Source organism: Euprymna scolopes, chromosome 2 (genome assembly GCF_053919585.1).
Source record: "Euprymna scolopes isolate OS-2025 chromosome 2, ASM5391958v1, whole genome shotgun sequence".
Lineage (NCBI taxonomy): Eukaryota > Metazoa > Mollusca > Cephalopoda > Sepiida > Sepiolidae > Euprymna > Euprymna scolopes.
In genome coordinates, this window is record NC_136483.1 from 19,884,497 (window position 1) to 19,901,877 (window position 17,381).

The window sequence follows — 17,381 nt, forward strand, 5'->3', positions numbered from 1 at the left end:
ACATCTAGGGATCTCTACAGTGTGGGGGCGGGATTTAGTAGCCTGTCGGGTTTGTCGAGGGTGTCCACGTCATGGGGGCACAAGTGCTTGCAGTTCGTCAGTGCATTCACCATTAAAATACTTGTAGAACAGGCAGAGGGATGCAATGTTTCGTCAATGGGACAGAAAATGTGATAATATTTAGATGCGGGTGTGAAACAATAGGAAATTTCCTACGTAAGGCAACCTTTCTAGGGCAATTGCTCTTGACATATCAAAGGCCTTTGATAGGGTATAAAGGTTTACTTCACAAGATCTCCAGCTTTGGTATAGCTGGAAATGTCTTCTCAATTATTAATCACTTCTCTCTGATAGGTTCATAAGAGTAGTAGTTGATGGGCAGAAATCAGAAGCTCTTAGTATTAATGCTGGAGTCCCTCAGGGGTCCATCCTAGGCCCAACTCTCTTCCTCATCTACATTAATGATCTTCCAAATCACATCCTTACATCATTTGTAGACATTTATGCTGATGACACTACCATCTAGGGTAGCACATCTAAGATCGTAAACGACTAAGTTCTCTCCGATTCTCTCTCTCCTCTGATCTTGAGCATGTGGTACAATGGGGAAAGGAGTGGCTGGTTACTTTTAATGCATCTAAAACCAAGCTTCTATCTTTACATCATCAATGTTCGGATCTCCATCTGGCATCAATTGAAATGAATGGCTCTCGTCTTGGGGAGGCCTCATATTTAGACAAGCTTCTGGGCTTGACCTTTACTCCTGATCTTAAATGGAACATGTACATCAAATCTGTTGCCAAGGCCGCTGGAAAAATGGTGGGATCCTTCTATCGATCCAGTAGATATCTCACTGCTGATGCAATTCTCTATCTATATAAGAGCCAGGTACATCCAAGGATGGAGTACTGTTGCCACATCTGGGCAGGAGCTGCTAGAAAGGACTTGGCCTGCCTTAATAGAGTTCAAAATAGAATTCGTAGCCTTGTAGGAGATGTACTTTTCCCTTCCCTGCAACCTTTATCTCAAAGAAGAGATGTTGCGAGTTTGTCTTTGCTTTATTGTTATTTTCATGGCAAGTGCTCGACTGAGCTCCAATCTCTGGTCCCCTCTCGCCAAACTTTCACAAGAAACACTCTAGCTGAAAACACTATCAATAATCCCCCCTCCACTCTTTATCTGTGTCTAAACCTAAACGTAGATTCCATGAACAAAGCGTCTTTCTTAGAAGTGCACGCTTGTGGAACTGTCTTCCGTCTTCCTGCTTTCCAGTTGACTACAATCTGATTGTCTTCAAGTTCAATGTAAACAAGTTCTTGATGAGCTTTTCCACTTAAGTTAACAAATTTACCGAATTTCCATTACTAACGATCACTATATTGTCCAATTGTACACTCTTAAACCTTATCCTTGAGTGGTCTCTGGGCCTTGATAAGTGGTAATGCTTATGTGAACAAAAAAAAGTTTAAATCTTTGGCAAGCAAATAGAAAATTCCATTGGCATTGCCGCGACTACTGCGAAGAAAGTGGGCTCTCTCTACCATGCTTGAAAGTTATTTACGCCTGAAAGTATCCTGTATCTCTACAAGGCCACCATTCGCCCATGTATGGAGTATTGTTGTCACATTTGGGTTGGTGCATCTGCTACTAGTCTCACTCTTGGACAGGGTTCAAAAGAGAGTCACCAACCTAATAGGGTGCAAACTGTCAGCTAGACTTCAGCTTCTGTGTCATTGATTGACTGTTGCATCCCTCTGCCTGTTTTACAAGTATTTTAATGGTAGATGCTTGGACGAACTACAAGCCCTTGTACCCGTCGATATAAATATCCCCGACAAACCCAACAGTAAAGTCCCACCTCTACACAGTAGAGATCTCCAGAAGCCAGAAAGCCTTCTATTCTAATCTACATCAAAGTACCACTGTGCCTTGTTGAGGGTGAGAATGCAAAAAAAAAAAAAAAAAAAAAAAAAAAAAAAAAAAAGCAAACGTGTACAGAAAGTTGAATCAGGGACGAAAATCCGAAATGACACGATGACAAAAAAGAAAGGAATCTTTTTCTGTTTAGCAGATACAATAATTGTGTTTAGTTTCATGTTTTTTAATCATTGGTTTTGTTTACTGGCAGAGGGAGGGGCATCATTTTTATCTCGCCATGGGGGATGGAGGAAGATACAAAACTTATACAGTGCTGTTAGAGAACGATGAAATAAAATATCATTCGAACAACATTTTTGTGATAGTTTTTTGTTTCATGCAATAATTGTAGCTACCAGGTGAGAAAACATATGGAAACTTTGACGGCCACATCAACACAGAAATACAACTATTGATTCTCTCAACACACACACACACACACACACAAATGCATGTATGTATGTATATCAAAATGACCTTATCTGTCTGTCTAAATGAGGAATAGTTACTATCAAACTTCTCTGTCAATTTTTGATCTACAGGCTTGACACTTGATATTTAGGGGATTTGAACCTCAGGAACAAATTTAGTCTTTAGCCGATAAAAACAGCTACTAAGAGGTCAAAATTGAAAAAATAATTTGAACTTGGCAAGCGTAAGTCGACAAAGTGTTCTTGCATGCATGTGCTAAGACACATTTATACTAATTGTCTGTATTTTTGAGATGAGGTGTTTTCATTGATTGAGATTGTCGGACTGACTTCCTCATCTTGGTTGTTATAGTCACAACGTTTCGGCCGCTTTGCCCTCCAGCCTTCATCAGGTGTTTTGTATCGAACTGGGGAACCATTTGTTAGGAGTCTCGAACCCAGCTCTTTATTATTATTACGGGGGTACTGTGTTCAGACTCCAGCTAGGCTCTGGGACATAGTTGCTGATTCTCTGTTTTGAATGTTACTTTTCACTGCCTTCGTTCAGGATTGAACTCAGCACCTTTGGGTAACTGTAAACTTTGATACAATGACTAGGACCACACGGCCATATGTCACTGGGACAATTCTTAGTTGGTTTTTGTTAATGTTAAACCTATGTTGTTATTCAAGGTTTTCTCTCTCTGTCAGATGTGTCCAAATTGCATTCAGCTCTATGCTTGGTTTGCTCAGTAGGTTGTTATGTCCGAGCATGTGAGCTGTTTCTTTAAGTTTTCTCACTTTCCAGTGGGTCTCTCTGTTTATTATTTTTACTTCATAGGGGGCGATGGTCCCCCATCTCCATCCAGACATGGTTGGCTATACCCGATTTTTCCGTCTCCCCTTTAGTTACCATTTTTCGGTGTTCTTCCACCCTTACTTTAAGGGGGCGGCATGTTTCATGGCAGGCCTAATCACAGATGGTAGTTACGGTAAAATAAAGAAGGACCCAACTTTGAAAACCGAAAGAAAGCTGTTACAAATCCTTACCAAAAACAAGGAACACATTGCTCCGATGAGATATAGACAGCTGGTCCAGCATTACAGTAAGCTACCATATATGTACTGTCTCCCCAAGATACACAAAGATGGTATTCCACTCAGACCCATAGTGAGCTGCCGAGGCTCAGCATGCCACCCACTGAGCAGATACCTTGTGGATATAATAAACCCATTAGCAGGCAAGTCAGCAACACATGTAAAGAATTCTGCCTACTTCAGGAAACTGATCAAAGGAGCACCCATCAGTACAAACCAAATGGTAAGCCTAGATGTGGTTAGCGTGTTCACTAAAGTCCCAACTAGTGAGACACTAGCAGTAATTCCAGACAAACTAGCTGCGGACCTCTCCATAGAAGAGCGCACATGTGTACCATTGCCAAACTTAATGGAAATGTTGACATTGTGCATAGAAACAACCTACTTCAGAATGGGTACTGACCTATATCGACAAGAGGAGGGGCTAGCTGTGGGCTCGCCATTATCACCAGTGATGGCGAACATATACATGGAATACTTCGAAGACATGGCCTTAGGTTCAGCTCCCTTAAAGCCAACCATGTGGCTAAGATACGTTGATGACACCTTCATACTCTGGCCCCATCAGGAAGACATCCAGGCTCTCCTAGACCATGTGAACTCAATAAGACCATCGATACAGTTCACAATGGAGAAAGAAAAAGATAACCAACTGGCCTTCCTTGATATACTCATATCATGCACAGAGCATGGGTTTAAGACATCCGTATATCGCAAGCCTACCTTCACCGGACAATACCTTAACTTCAACTCCTATCACCCATACAGTATCAAACATGGAATTGTACGCTGCTTACAACATCGAGCAGAGACAATAAGTAGTGACACCATTACATACCACCAAGAAATGGTCAGGTTGAAGAATACCCTCCATCGTAACAACTACCCTGATAGCATACTATCCACCAGACGTGTTAATAGTATAAGAGAGGAGAATGAAACCCAAAAACCTCCAACGGTCTGCCTACCATACATACGAGGCATTTCTGAAAAGATTCAGAGAATATGTGCCCCCTACATCAGGACGGTATTCAAGAGCGAGTCAACACTCAGACGACACCTGGTATGAGTGAAGCCCCACATGGAGGAGAACATGACCCAGAACTGCATATATTCCATCCCATGCAGTTGCAGAAAGGTTTACAGGGGTGAAACATGCCGCCCCCTTAAAGTAAGGGTGGAAGAACACCGAAAAGCAGTAACTAAAGGGGAGACGGAAAAATCGGGTATAGCCAACCATGTCTGGATGGAGACGGGGGACCATCGCCCCCTATGGGATGAAGTAAAAATAATAAACAGAGAGACCCACTGGAAAGTGAGAAAACTTACAGAAACAGCTCACATGCTCGGACATAACAACCTACTGAGCAAACCAAGCATAGAGCTGAATGCAATTTGGACACCTCTGATAGAGAGAGAAAACCTTGAATAACAACATAGGTTTAACATTAACAAAAACCAACTAAGAATTGTCCCAGTGACATATGGCCGTGTGGTCCTAGTCATTGTATCAAAGTTTACAGTTACCCAAATCCTGAACGAAGGCAGTGAAAAGTAACATTCAAAACAGAGAATCAGCAACTATGTCCCAGAGCCTAGCTGGAGTCCGAACATGGTACCCCCGTAATAATAATAAAGGGTTGGGTTCGAGACTCCTAACAAATGGTTCCCCAGTTCGATACAAAACACCTGAAGAAAGCCGGAGGGCAAAACGGCCAAAACGTTGTGACTATAACAACCAAGATGAGGAAGTCAGTCCGACAATCTCACACATTTATACGTTAAAATCAGTTAAATTTTAACATTTTTCTATCTATCTGACGATAGCTCAAATGGTAATGACTAAGGCTGGAGTGTTAAATGTTTGAATCTAGCTTTTTGAAAAACTTTTACAATCACTGCTATATATTGGGTGCAATATATGATAATAATCCTTAGAGTAATGTTTCTATAATTTTTGTGTCCTGGAAGGGTTACTAAGGAAAAACATGGGTTATAATGGTAATTTGTGTTCATAATCACTAGGTGGCCAGAAAGTGGGTGCTCATTTTACGTTAAAGTTATATAGAAAAGTGATCCCACTTTTTGAAAAGGTAATTTCTTCATATCATGAAAACTATTTCTCTGCGCCACTGTTATATTCATTTTCAGCAACCCCGAAAACTTATAAAAGTTGTCATTGTAAAGGTTTTTTATGGAATTGGAAAGAATCTTGATATTGACCAAACCTTTTTTATTTTTAATTTTAAAAACTATAAATAGAATTTTTTAAAAAATGAATATTGTTCACGAATGCTTTTGATTATACGAGGAAAGACTTTCTCCTTTTCCTTTTTTCTTCACATGAATTCCATCATATATGTTCCAAAAGTTTCTGTTTCCAACTTTTCTCATTTTTTTTATAATGGCACCTTCTATGGTTTACATGTGTATTGATTTCGTCATGTTGATACTTTCCATGATTGAAGTGGTCCAGACATTTATAGATCACCCATCCATCCGATATAATTCGTGTCCCTGGTAGGATCCACAAATTAATTATCGGGAATAACGTGTCCCGATCCCTGCTGTCAACTCTAGTGATATTACACAGGTTCGAGACATGATCAACGTTCCCAATAATTAATTTGTGGATCCTAACAGGAACATAAATTTTATCGGATGAATGAGTGGCCTATAAAAGTCTGGACCACTTCAATCATGGAATGTGTCAGCATATCGCATATATTTGCCACGTGCTTGTGTGTATAACAATGGTCACCACTTTTAACATAAGGAATTACATTGCTTAATATCCGGAAAACTACTTATTTGCAGAAAAATTAAATGCGATATTCGTTTTCAGCCTACCCGAACACGTATAAAGATCGTCATTTTAAAGGAAAATGCTAAGGTGGAAACCAAATAAAAGTTAACTGAAGTTTTATTCAAACAGTCTTTATTTGAACTTTTAGAACAAAATTATAACTTTTATAATAAAAATATGTTTATGAATTGTTTTTTTAAATCAAACATCAGACATGTTGGTAATTGTTTTACATCAGACATAAAAATATAACTTCTGTTTTTTTTTCCAACGAGATTTTGTTTAAAAAATATTTATGAACTGTTTCTTAAAAATATATTTATGAATTGTTTATTTGTTTGATTAAAAAACAGTTCATAAATATTTTTTATAACCGTTCTATTTTTATTTTTGATATGAAAAAAAAAATACCAACACCTGATTTGATTTAAAAAAACAGTTCATAAATATTTTTTTATAACCGTTCTATTTTTATTTTTGATATGAAAAAAAAAATACCAACACCTGATTTGATTTAAAAAAACAGTTCATAAATATTTTTTTATAACCGTTCTATTTTTATTTTTGATATGAAAAAAAAAATACCAACACCTGATTTGATTTAAAAAAACAGTTCATAAATATTTTTTTATAACCGTTCTATTTTTATTTTTGATATGAAAAAAAAAATACCAACACCTGATTTGATTTAAAAAAACAGTTCATAAATATTTTTTTATAACCGTTCTATTTTTATTTTTGATATGAAAAAAAAATACCAACACCTGATTTGATTTAAAAAAACAGTTCATAAATATTTTTTTATAACCGTTCTATTTTTATTTTTGATATGAAAAAAAAAAATACCAACACCTGATTTGATTTAAAAAAACAGTTCATAAATATTTTTTATAACCGTTCTATTTTTATTTTTGATATGAAAAAAAAAATACCAACACCTGATTTGATTTAAAAAAACAGTTCATAAATATTTTTTTATAACCGTTCTATTTTTATTTTTGATATGAAAAAAAAAATACCAACACCTGATTTGATTTAAAAAAACAGTTCATAAATATTTTTTTATAACCGTTCTATTTTTATTTTTGATATGAAAAAAAAAATACCAACACCTGATTTGATTTAAAAAAACAGTTCATAAATATTTTTTATAACCGTTCTATTTTTATTTTTGATATGAAAAAAAAATACCAACACCTGATTTGATTTAAAAAAACAGTTCATAAATATTTTTTTATAACCGTTCTATTTTTATTTTTGATATGAAAAAAAAAATACCAACACCTGATTTGATTTAAAAAAACAGTTCATAAATATTTTTTTATAACCGTTCTATTTTTATTTTTGATATGAAAAAAAAATACCAACACCTGATTTGATTTAAAAAAACAGTTCATAAATATTTTTTTATAACCGTTCTATTTTTATTTTTGATATGAAAAAAAAAATACCAACACCTGATTTGATTTAAAAAAACAGTTCATAAATATTTTTTATAACCGTTCTATTTTTATTTTTGATATGAAAAAAAAAATACCAACACCTGATTTGATAAAAAAAAACAGTGCATAAAGATATTTTTATTTATTTTTTATTTGTTTTTTTTTTGTTGTTTATTTGCCTCCCCACGAGAGCAGAGTTAGACACAAGGTCGGTTTTTAATGGGGGGAGGGGACCAGCTTCCCAAAAAGGGGCACTCTGGTTAGTAACAAAAATAAAAAAAAATGTACCAGTCATGAAGGATTTCTCTTCCACTAACCAAGACCAAAAAAGTGAAGTGAAAAAATGAAGTGTAGCATCAGAACAGATACTACACTTTGAGATATTAAATCTTTTATTCAAGCTAAAATTACAAAGTAAGTTCCAACTGAACAAAAAACTTAAAAGGGGGGAAAAAGAGGGCCGTTAGTCATCCTTGTCACTCCAGAACTAAAACAAAAGTTTCTCTTAACTAGTATCTTCTTTCACCATAATACCGCATTCACCCTTTCGTACTGGGGGACGTCCTACTTAACATCCAATTGTTTAAAACATTTTTTATTAATGTGTAAAAACAAAAAAGATAACAATAATGATGGTACTATAGTTCATTTGTCTCAAGGGCGGGGAAAGAAAAAATACAAAAGTGGTTAGTAGGACCCTCCCAACACCGTCTAGTTGATAGACCGCCTGTTCCACTTCGGTTTGTAATGGAAACTGAGCTCCTGCAGATACTACACTTTAATTCTGGCCCAAAGGCCAAGGTCATATTTTTATTATCTATATATATAAAGTAGTAGCGTTCGTGTGTGTGTGTGTCTGTGTGTACAACTCCAAATGACCAAAGAAATATAAAGGCCAAATTGCCCATGTGAGGATACTTCTGTCAAAGGAGACATTATATTGTATACGGACTTTCAATATATAGCATTCTTCAAACCACATTTACATTATTGAGTTACGGTCATTAACATATCACATTAAATTAAATCTATTTAAATAATTACCTCAATGACATTACTTATTCGACATAATAGCTTTGTTTCAGCTGTACTAATTAAAAAAAATTAATTATTTAGTTTATTTAAATTTCAAGTTATATTTGATTTAACTGATTTTATCTGAAATCTGAAACCGTTTTATTTTTAAACCAAAAACCAGAAAACAAAAAGGGGAAATAACTGTGATAGTTTAATTGAAACAGTACATTATTAAATATTTGTTTTCATTTTGAAATATTATTCTAAGCTGACTTATTATTTTTATTTTGGAGGAAATTTTTTTGCTTATTCTTAATTTTTAAGTAACCTTTTTTATTTGTTAGAGAAAAATAATTAAAACTAATGTCCTCATTTACTTGCATCCTCACGAGGGCAGAGTTTAGAGACACATGTGAAATCCATCATCCTCTGCTCTTTTTGTTTATAAAATGTAATCGGTGTTGCCCAGGATTTATTATAATAATTATACTATAGCAAGTGTGTTTAATTGCCTGTGAAACAGATTTTCTTTATAATTTATTTAATATCTTAAATTAAACATGCTCAATTTTTACGACGTGACCCAGAGTCGTTTAACCCCTAGAAGAAAAAATGGTCAATATCAAGTTTCTTTCCAACTCCTCAAAAAACTTGAAAATGACAACTTTGAATGGTTTTCGATGGTGCTGACAACGAATATCACATTTAAATTTGGGGCAGATAAGTAGTTTTCATGATATGAAAAATTACTTTTTCAAAAAGTGGGGGATCACTTTCCTATATAAATTTAACGTAAAATGGGCACCCACTTTCTAACCACCTAATAATTTTTTAATATCATAAAACAAATTTAACTGTGATATTCGTTTTCAGCACCACTGAAAACCGGCGCTGTTTTTTACTAAGAGAATCGTTTATGTTTTCATAATTTAGGACGTAAATAATGCTATCAGTAAGCTTACACGAGCGGTTTACAAAAATATCTTTTTGTTTTTTTTTTTAGTTGGGTATTCAATTATATAATTTGTATAGTTTTTAACAGATGCTCCTGTACTTTACTTAACCGCCTCCTAATGTAAACAGAATTTTTGTGAAATGTTAAACTGCAGAGGCACCTGTTAACAACTATACAAGTTGTATAATGAAAAAAGAACGAAAAACAAAAGTATGCTTTTGTAAACTTACTAACAGCATAATTAGCGTCCTAAATTATGAGATGAAAAAAATGAACCTATCTCTTAGTAAAAAAGAAGCAGCGCCAATTTTCGGGAGTGCTGAAAACGAATATCACAGTTAAATTTGTTTTATGATATGAAGAAATTACTAGGTGACCAGAAAGTGGGTGCTCATTTTACGTTAAATTTATATAGGAAAATGATCTCCCACTTTTTGAAAAAGTAATTCCTTCATATCATGAAAACTACTTATCTGCCCCAAATTTAAACATAATATTCATTTTCAGCACCACGGAAAACCATTAAAAGTCGTCATTTTAAAGTTTTTGGGGGGGTTGGAAAGAAACTTGACATTGACCAAAAAAATTAAGACCTGGTTTTTTGTGGCCTAATACGTTTAAGCAGTCTTTATAAATAATATGAAAGAAATTTTGAAAAATAAAATAACATTTTAATATGGGGATAACTTTTCTATATAAATTTAACATAAAATGAGCACCCACTTTTTGGCCACAAAGCGTTTAACCAGACATGTAATCTCAAGCATTTTTTCAAGTTTGGTGATCGAGTGGGGGGGGGGGAATAAAACATGACAAATACAAAAACTTTAGTTTTTTTGTGGTGGTGGGGGGCGCAGGAATTACATTTGAAACATAAAATAACGATAAATTTAATTAATTTTTATGAAACCATTCTGTACTTTTACCTAACAATTTTATAAACAGAACGACCCCCAAAATATGACAAATTTAATTTTTTGGGGGTTGGGGGGGATTACATTAGAAATATAAAATGACGAAAAATGTCATTTAATTGTTTTTGGAATTAATATTTGGTAGATCTTTTTTTTCTTTTTTTTTTTTGCGATCGCACGGGCATTCACTGCTATTTTTAATGAAACAAAAGTTGTAATGATTTATTTTCAATTATCTTTTCTTTGCAGGGGGTGGGGGTCTTTCCAGTGCTCAATATTCGGAGAATAGTTTCTTCTCTTTGTAGTCCTTCTGCTGAAATATCTGGTGGAGAGAGTATCACATACTTCTCTTTTTGGGCGATTACATTTACATGTTTTCATCCGTTCTTTTATTTTTGTTGTGGGGGTGTTGCCCGTGATGAAAATGATTAGTATACAGGTGTGTTTCAAACAGAACTTCATGTCAACCCAGCCAACGCTGGGTATCCATGCTAGTAAAGGTTATAATTTTGTTATAAAAGTTTAAACAAAGACTGTTTGAATAAAACTTCTATTTTTATATTTGCTTTAAAAAAAAAAAAACCCATATTATATTCAGTGTTGGTCATCCATACTTTAAAATTTGTCTGACGTCACGTCCGCTGAATGTCTTTGTAAACAAAGAAGTGTGACTCTTAACGAAAGCTGCCATACTTATAGAGTATTGTGGTATTGTGGTGTCTAATCTGTATTAATTCCTAACTGTGTATTGAATAGATACCATAATCGCTGCAGCTGCACCTTATCATAATAAAAAAACAAATAAGTAATGAAGCTATTAATAATTTTTCATTATGTATATGAAATAATATATAAGAGCTGATATTTGATTAGTATAAAAGCAGCAGATTATTGTACCATGTGTAACTACATTGTAAAATAAGGTTTAGCTTTAATTTTATGCTGGCTTCCCATTTTTATTACAATTAATCCAAAAATATCTACGGAGTCAGTAACTTGTCTCTTTTCTTTTCCAAACAACAACTACCATATCTGAAGACGGTCGGAGGCCAAACCAACCAAAACGTTGCACAAATAAAACTCAAGATGAGAACAATATTCCGATCAATACAAGTAATTTAAATTATCAGTCCTCATCTAAAACATTCAGAACTTTAAAAACATTTTTTTCACCATTCACCAATAATAACAGCCATTGTCAAGATAGATCTGGAGAAAGTTGGAGGTTACACCGGCCAAAACGTTGTAGGATGGCAATGAAGATGAGAACAGCAGTCCAAACAATCCAAATAATACAAGCTCTTTTATTGTATGTTCTTTTATGTTTGCAAGTAGGGTTGGATCAAATACTGACTTTTAACAATTGAAATACAAATACAAATACTTTCGTTTAGGTTACCAGAAATATAAATACAAATACTTTTATTCCTAAGTCTAAAAATACAAATACAAATACTTTTATTCCTCAATCTCAAAATACAAATAAAAATACAATAACTGATTTAAACAAAAACAAATATAAGTAATTTTTTTTTCAAAGTAATAAAGAAATCTGAAAATATGCAAAAAAAAAAGAAGAAAAAGAAAAGAAATATTTCCTTCCAAATTTGACATCTACATTACATTCTATATAATGTCCGCATTGCATTTTATTATCATTAGAGCTCTGAAAGTTTCCTTCTCTCTCTCTCTCTCTCTCTCTCTCTCTCTCTCTCTCTCTCTCTCAAATATAAATACAAATACAAAATACTATTTTCCTGGATGCCATAATACAAATACAAATACAAATTACTTTTTCTTGTGATGTTAAAATACAAATACAAATACGATTACATTAAAATTGTATTTAAATACAATTGAAATACAAATACAATTGTATTTGATCCAACCCTATTTGCAAGTTTTCTTTATGTTTGTCAATATGTAAATAAAATACACAGGGTATGTAAAGTATTTGAGGACACTTATATTTTTATTACAATTGAAAAATGCGAGTATGAAAAGTAATATGGTTAAGCTTAAACATGGAAAAGTAAAGGACTAGTTGTTAAAACTGGAAAAGAAAAGGACAAGATATTCCAGTAAAAAATATAATAAATTTATACATTAAAATATTGCAGCATCAAGACTTAATTATATAATGTTATAAATTGAATTTTAAAAAAAATTCTTAATGCTGCAATATTTTAAGTTATAAATTTATTATATTTTTTACTAGAATATCTTGGCCTTCTCTTTTCCAGTTTTAACAAATAGTCCTTTAATTTTCCATGTTTAAGCTTAACCATATTACTTTTCATGCTCGCATTTTTCTATTGTAATCAATGATTTTTCCAGGCTTCCAATAAATTCACTTGTTCTTTGTTTAATTTCAGTCTTATTTTTTTTGCCCCCATAAACACATATGTAATAAAAATGTACAGCACTCGTCTGCTTTCAATAAAATCACCCCAATTGTCTCCCTTTCATGCTTTCATTAGTGAATTAGTAGCAACAGTAGTCGCTAAAGCGACGTGGTTGGTATGGAAACCAGTTATAAAAAACGTTGCTCACCTCATTATATTTTTTTACAATTTTAAACACCAGAAAATTCATCATAACTTTTGTTTTACTGAACGAAAATTGGAAATATTTTCACAATATAGCTGAGAAGGTGATCTATAAACTATAATAATTGTTTGCAATTTGGTCGAAAAATGAATGAGCGATGACGCTTTAAAGCAGTTCTAAATGACTAAAACTGCCACTTAACCATATATTCAAACACTACCGTGTTTAAATGATAATTTAAATTAAAAATATATTAATTAATGTTCTTTGTTTTCTGAAGATCTCATGGCAGATACTACTAGAACTAAGGAAATGAAAAGCACGCTGTAATCTATATATCTATAAAAGTGAGAATGGGTATGTGTAAAAGGACACTTCTCAACCTATATACTCAATAAATTTTTCATCTAAAATTTTTCATCTTGAAATTTGGTATATACAATATTCAGACATTTAGAAAACTTTTAAACCGGTTTTCATCCAGAAAAGGCTCAAAATTCGAAAAATGATACCTGGGAGTCATCGGTTTTTTTTCTGTTTGTCAACTGTTTCACAAATGGGCATGCACATACACGGCCGTGAAACATGACAGCTTCTTTATGTTAATAATAAGTAGGTTTGAAAACACTTTGTAAAGATCGTGTCAAGCTGGTCTAAATGTTATGGTACTTGACTCACTGTCTTAAGTTTCGGGCTCAGTTTGAGAATTTTTTTTTTACTTACTGGAAGTGAACTGTTTACACTACTTGCATGCGTATGTTTCAGTTTTATTCCGTTTTTTATTTCATTTTTAAAAATAATTTAACATTATATTTAAGACCAGGCAACGCCGCGTACAGCTGCTGGTAGTGTCTGTAAAAGCGAAACACATCACTTCAGAAATTGTATGATTTTTAAAAGTCGCCACTGATGGTTTTCGATGTTGTTAGCACATCATGGCTCATTTTTTTCCACAGAGTCTTAGAGTCAATGCAATGCAGATGTCTATGTCGAGACCTTTCAAACTATTGTTTTATTTTTGTTGTTTTTTTTAAATGGTAGTCACCACTTATCAAGGCCCGTAAGCCACTCAGGGATAAGGGTTATTGCATGCACAGTAATCAATGGGATAATATCGTAGTAATTGTTAGTAATGGAGATTTGATAAAGTGTCTTATTTAAGGGGGCAGTTTATCAGGAATTTGTTTATGTTGGACTTGAAGACATCCAAGTTGTAGTCAGGTGGGAAACAGTCAAACGGAAGAGAGTTCCACAGGCGTTCACTTCTAAGAAAGAAGCTTTGTTTATGGAATCTATGATTTGATTTACGCACAGATAAAGAATGGGGAAAATTATTGACAGTGGTTTCAGCTCGCCAGGTGTTTTTCATGAAAGATTGGTGAGGGAGGACCAGGGATTAAAGCTCAGACGAGCACTTGCCATGGAAATAACGATAAAGCAAAGACAGGCTCGCAATATCTCTTCTTTGGGAGAGAGGTTGCAGTGAAGAGAAAAGGGCATCCCCTACTAAGCCACGAAGCCCTGGATAGACAATGTAGCTAATGAAAGTGCCTATGTCTTTCAACAAGATTCGTCCCATAAAGCTCTCAATACCCTGGATTTGGCTGGCCGAGAATTTTCATGATCATGTCACACCAAACTTATGACCTCCCAACTCACCAGACTTTAATCCTTTGGATTATTACGTCATGTGTGACGTCATTAAAAATAAAGTTAATAAGCATATTCATAACACCAAATCCTTTCTGATGGAAACAATAGCCTGAGCAATGGAGGACATAAATAAAGTCTACCTGATCAAAACTTACAGTCGCTTACGAACTCAAATTCAGTTAGTGATAGAAGCCGATGAAGGATATATACAGAATAAAATGTAGATTAATATTATATTTATTTGCTTTGTTACAAGAAATTGTAAATTTCGCCGATTTAACAGTTTCATTTTCTGATTTTTGTAAAAGTGTTTAAGGTGTCCTTAGATATTTGAGTGTATTTTCTCTTATTCTAAGTGCCCCAAAATAATGAGTACATATGATTCCCCTTACAAAATAGTGAATGTAATGAAAATAATTACAAACACGTGAATCCAATTTAGAAGGAAAACAATCTATTGTTTCCTCTAAGGATCTAGTCCCGGCAGTGACTGTATCTGAATATCTAACTGCCTCAGAGGTATATATTAGTGTTGAAACATTAATCGGAATTGGAAAATCAGAATTTTTAGGAGAATCTGAATCTGTATAGGAATCGGAAAAAATTGAACCTAATTTTCTGATTCCAAAAACGATTTCCAAAAATTTCTTTTAAAACTTAATTTTCTATTGATAAAATGGAAAAATATTTATTGATTTTATAATACCAGTAAAATTCAAGTCATAATAATGAGTTTAGGTACAAATCGCACTGGAAAAAAATTCCAAATGGATAAATTAAAAAAAAAAATGAAGTAAGAAATATATATGAAAATCTCACAATCAAAATCTTGGATACAATTCATTAGGAGAAAACATTAATAGTTTGTCAAATTACAAACAAAATTATATCTACATTTTAAAGTAGATGAACACTGTCTGCTACCCTCTCCCCTAAAAAAAAAAATGAAATTCTACCTTTTTAGGCGATTCTGCGATTTTATAATTAGAATTAGAATTAGTAATTGTATCGGAATCGGAAAAATAGTGGAATCGTCCCATCACTAATATATACACACTCAGTTCACAGAAGCAGTCTCGCCCACCTCATTGATCTGGCACAATATATGTCAAGCTAGAGTCTGTATGAAAAGAATTTGAATATACCTAGAAAGCCCAATCTAACTCTACATCTAACGACCAATCAGTACCAAAAAAGCGGCTTCAACCAGTATTTGAGACAGATTCTTGATCTTTGAACATGGAAACTCTGAAATAAACGATAGCATTTTGAAGCAAGATCTTTTAGCTTGAAGACAGTCAAATAAGACAGTACTAAAACGTTGTCAGCTCCAGAGCAGCTTAGGTTGGAGATAGATATTGACCACGATCTATCAAAATGCCTCCAAAAACATGGATGAGGCCAGCTCGATGAGGAGGGTGGAGGGGACTTTATTCCTTATAACTATCTTGATGGGGAAGAATGTCATAACAAAAATAATTGATAACAACTACTGCTAGGACGATACATCGAAATAAGAATTGGGAATCGGAAAAATAAGAACTTTTGGGATATCAAAATCAAAAAATTTTGTGCTTATTTTCCGATGCCAAAAACGATTCTTTGAATTGTTTTTGTTTGTTTTTATTTAAAACTTAATTTTTTATTGCTGGTATTAATGATAAAATGATACATATATATTGACTTTAAATTATCAGTAAAACTGAAATCTATAAATCGTCCTCTACAAGTATAATTTTATTGTTGGAAGAGGTGGCTGATTACTTTTAATGCATCTAAAATCAAGCTTCTATCTTTACATTATCAATGCTCTGATACCCATCTGGCATCAATTGAAATGGATGGCTCTTGCCTTGGGGAGGCTCCATGTTTTGACAAGCTTCTGGAATTGACCTTTACTCCTGATCTGAAATCGAACACGTACATCAAATCTGTTGCCAAGGTCGCTGGAAAAATGGTAGGATCCTTCTACCACTCCAGAAGATATCTCACTGCTGATGCAATTCTCTATCTATATAAAAGCCAAGTATGTCAAAGGATGGAGTACTGTTGCCACATCTGGGCGGGAGCTGCTAAAAACAGCCTATCCTGCCTTGACTGAGTACAAAATAGACTTCGTAGCTTAGTGAGGAATGCCTTTTTCTCTCCCCTACAACCTCTCTCCCATGGAAGAGACATTGCGAGCCTGTCTTTGTTTTATCGTTATTTCCATGGCAAGTGTTCATCTGAGCTCAGTTACGATCAGTTTGTGTCCTCTCATGACACCTGCTAAGCTCGTACTAGTACTAATGTAAACTGTGAAAGCGTCCTTCCTCCTTCACCTCCTAGCTCCCAATAGGGGAAACCAGGTGACTGCTAGAAAGTGATGATGATGATGATGATGATGATGATGATGATGATGATGATGATGATGATGCTGCTGCTGCTGCTGCTAGTTACACCAAGTCAAGAAATGTAGGCATTCTAATTCACAAAGGCAAAAAAGGGCAGAACCCCACTTTGTCTCCTGGCACCACTTGATGGCTACTAGGATAAAAAAATAAAATTCTCAAAGTAGGTAATTGTATGAGAATCAGGAAAAATATTAGAATCGTCCCATCACTAATAACAACCTCATCT

The 17,381-nt window shown here is 34.1% G+C and overlaps 1 protein-coding gene across 1 annotated transcript in view; it reads right to left on the reverse strand.

The window, feature by feature from the left end:
* The window catches only part of LOC145289523 (cilia- and flagella-associated protein 144-like), a 79,764-nt gene that overhangs the window by 51,769 nt on the left and 10,614 nt on the right, over positions 1-17,381 (reverse strand). The gene's annotated exons all lie outside the window — the stretch shown is intronic.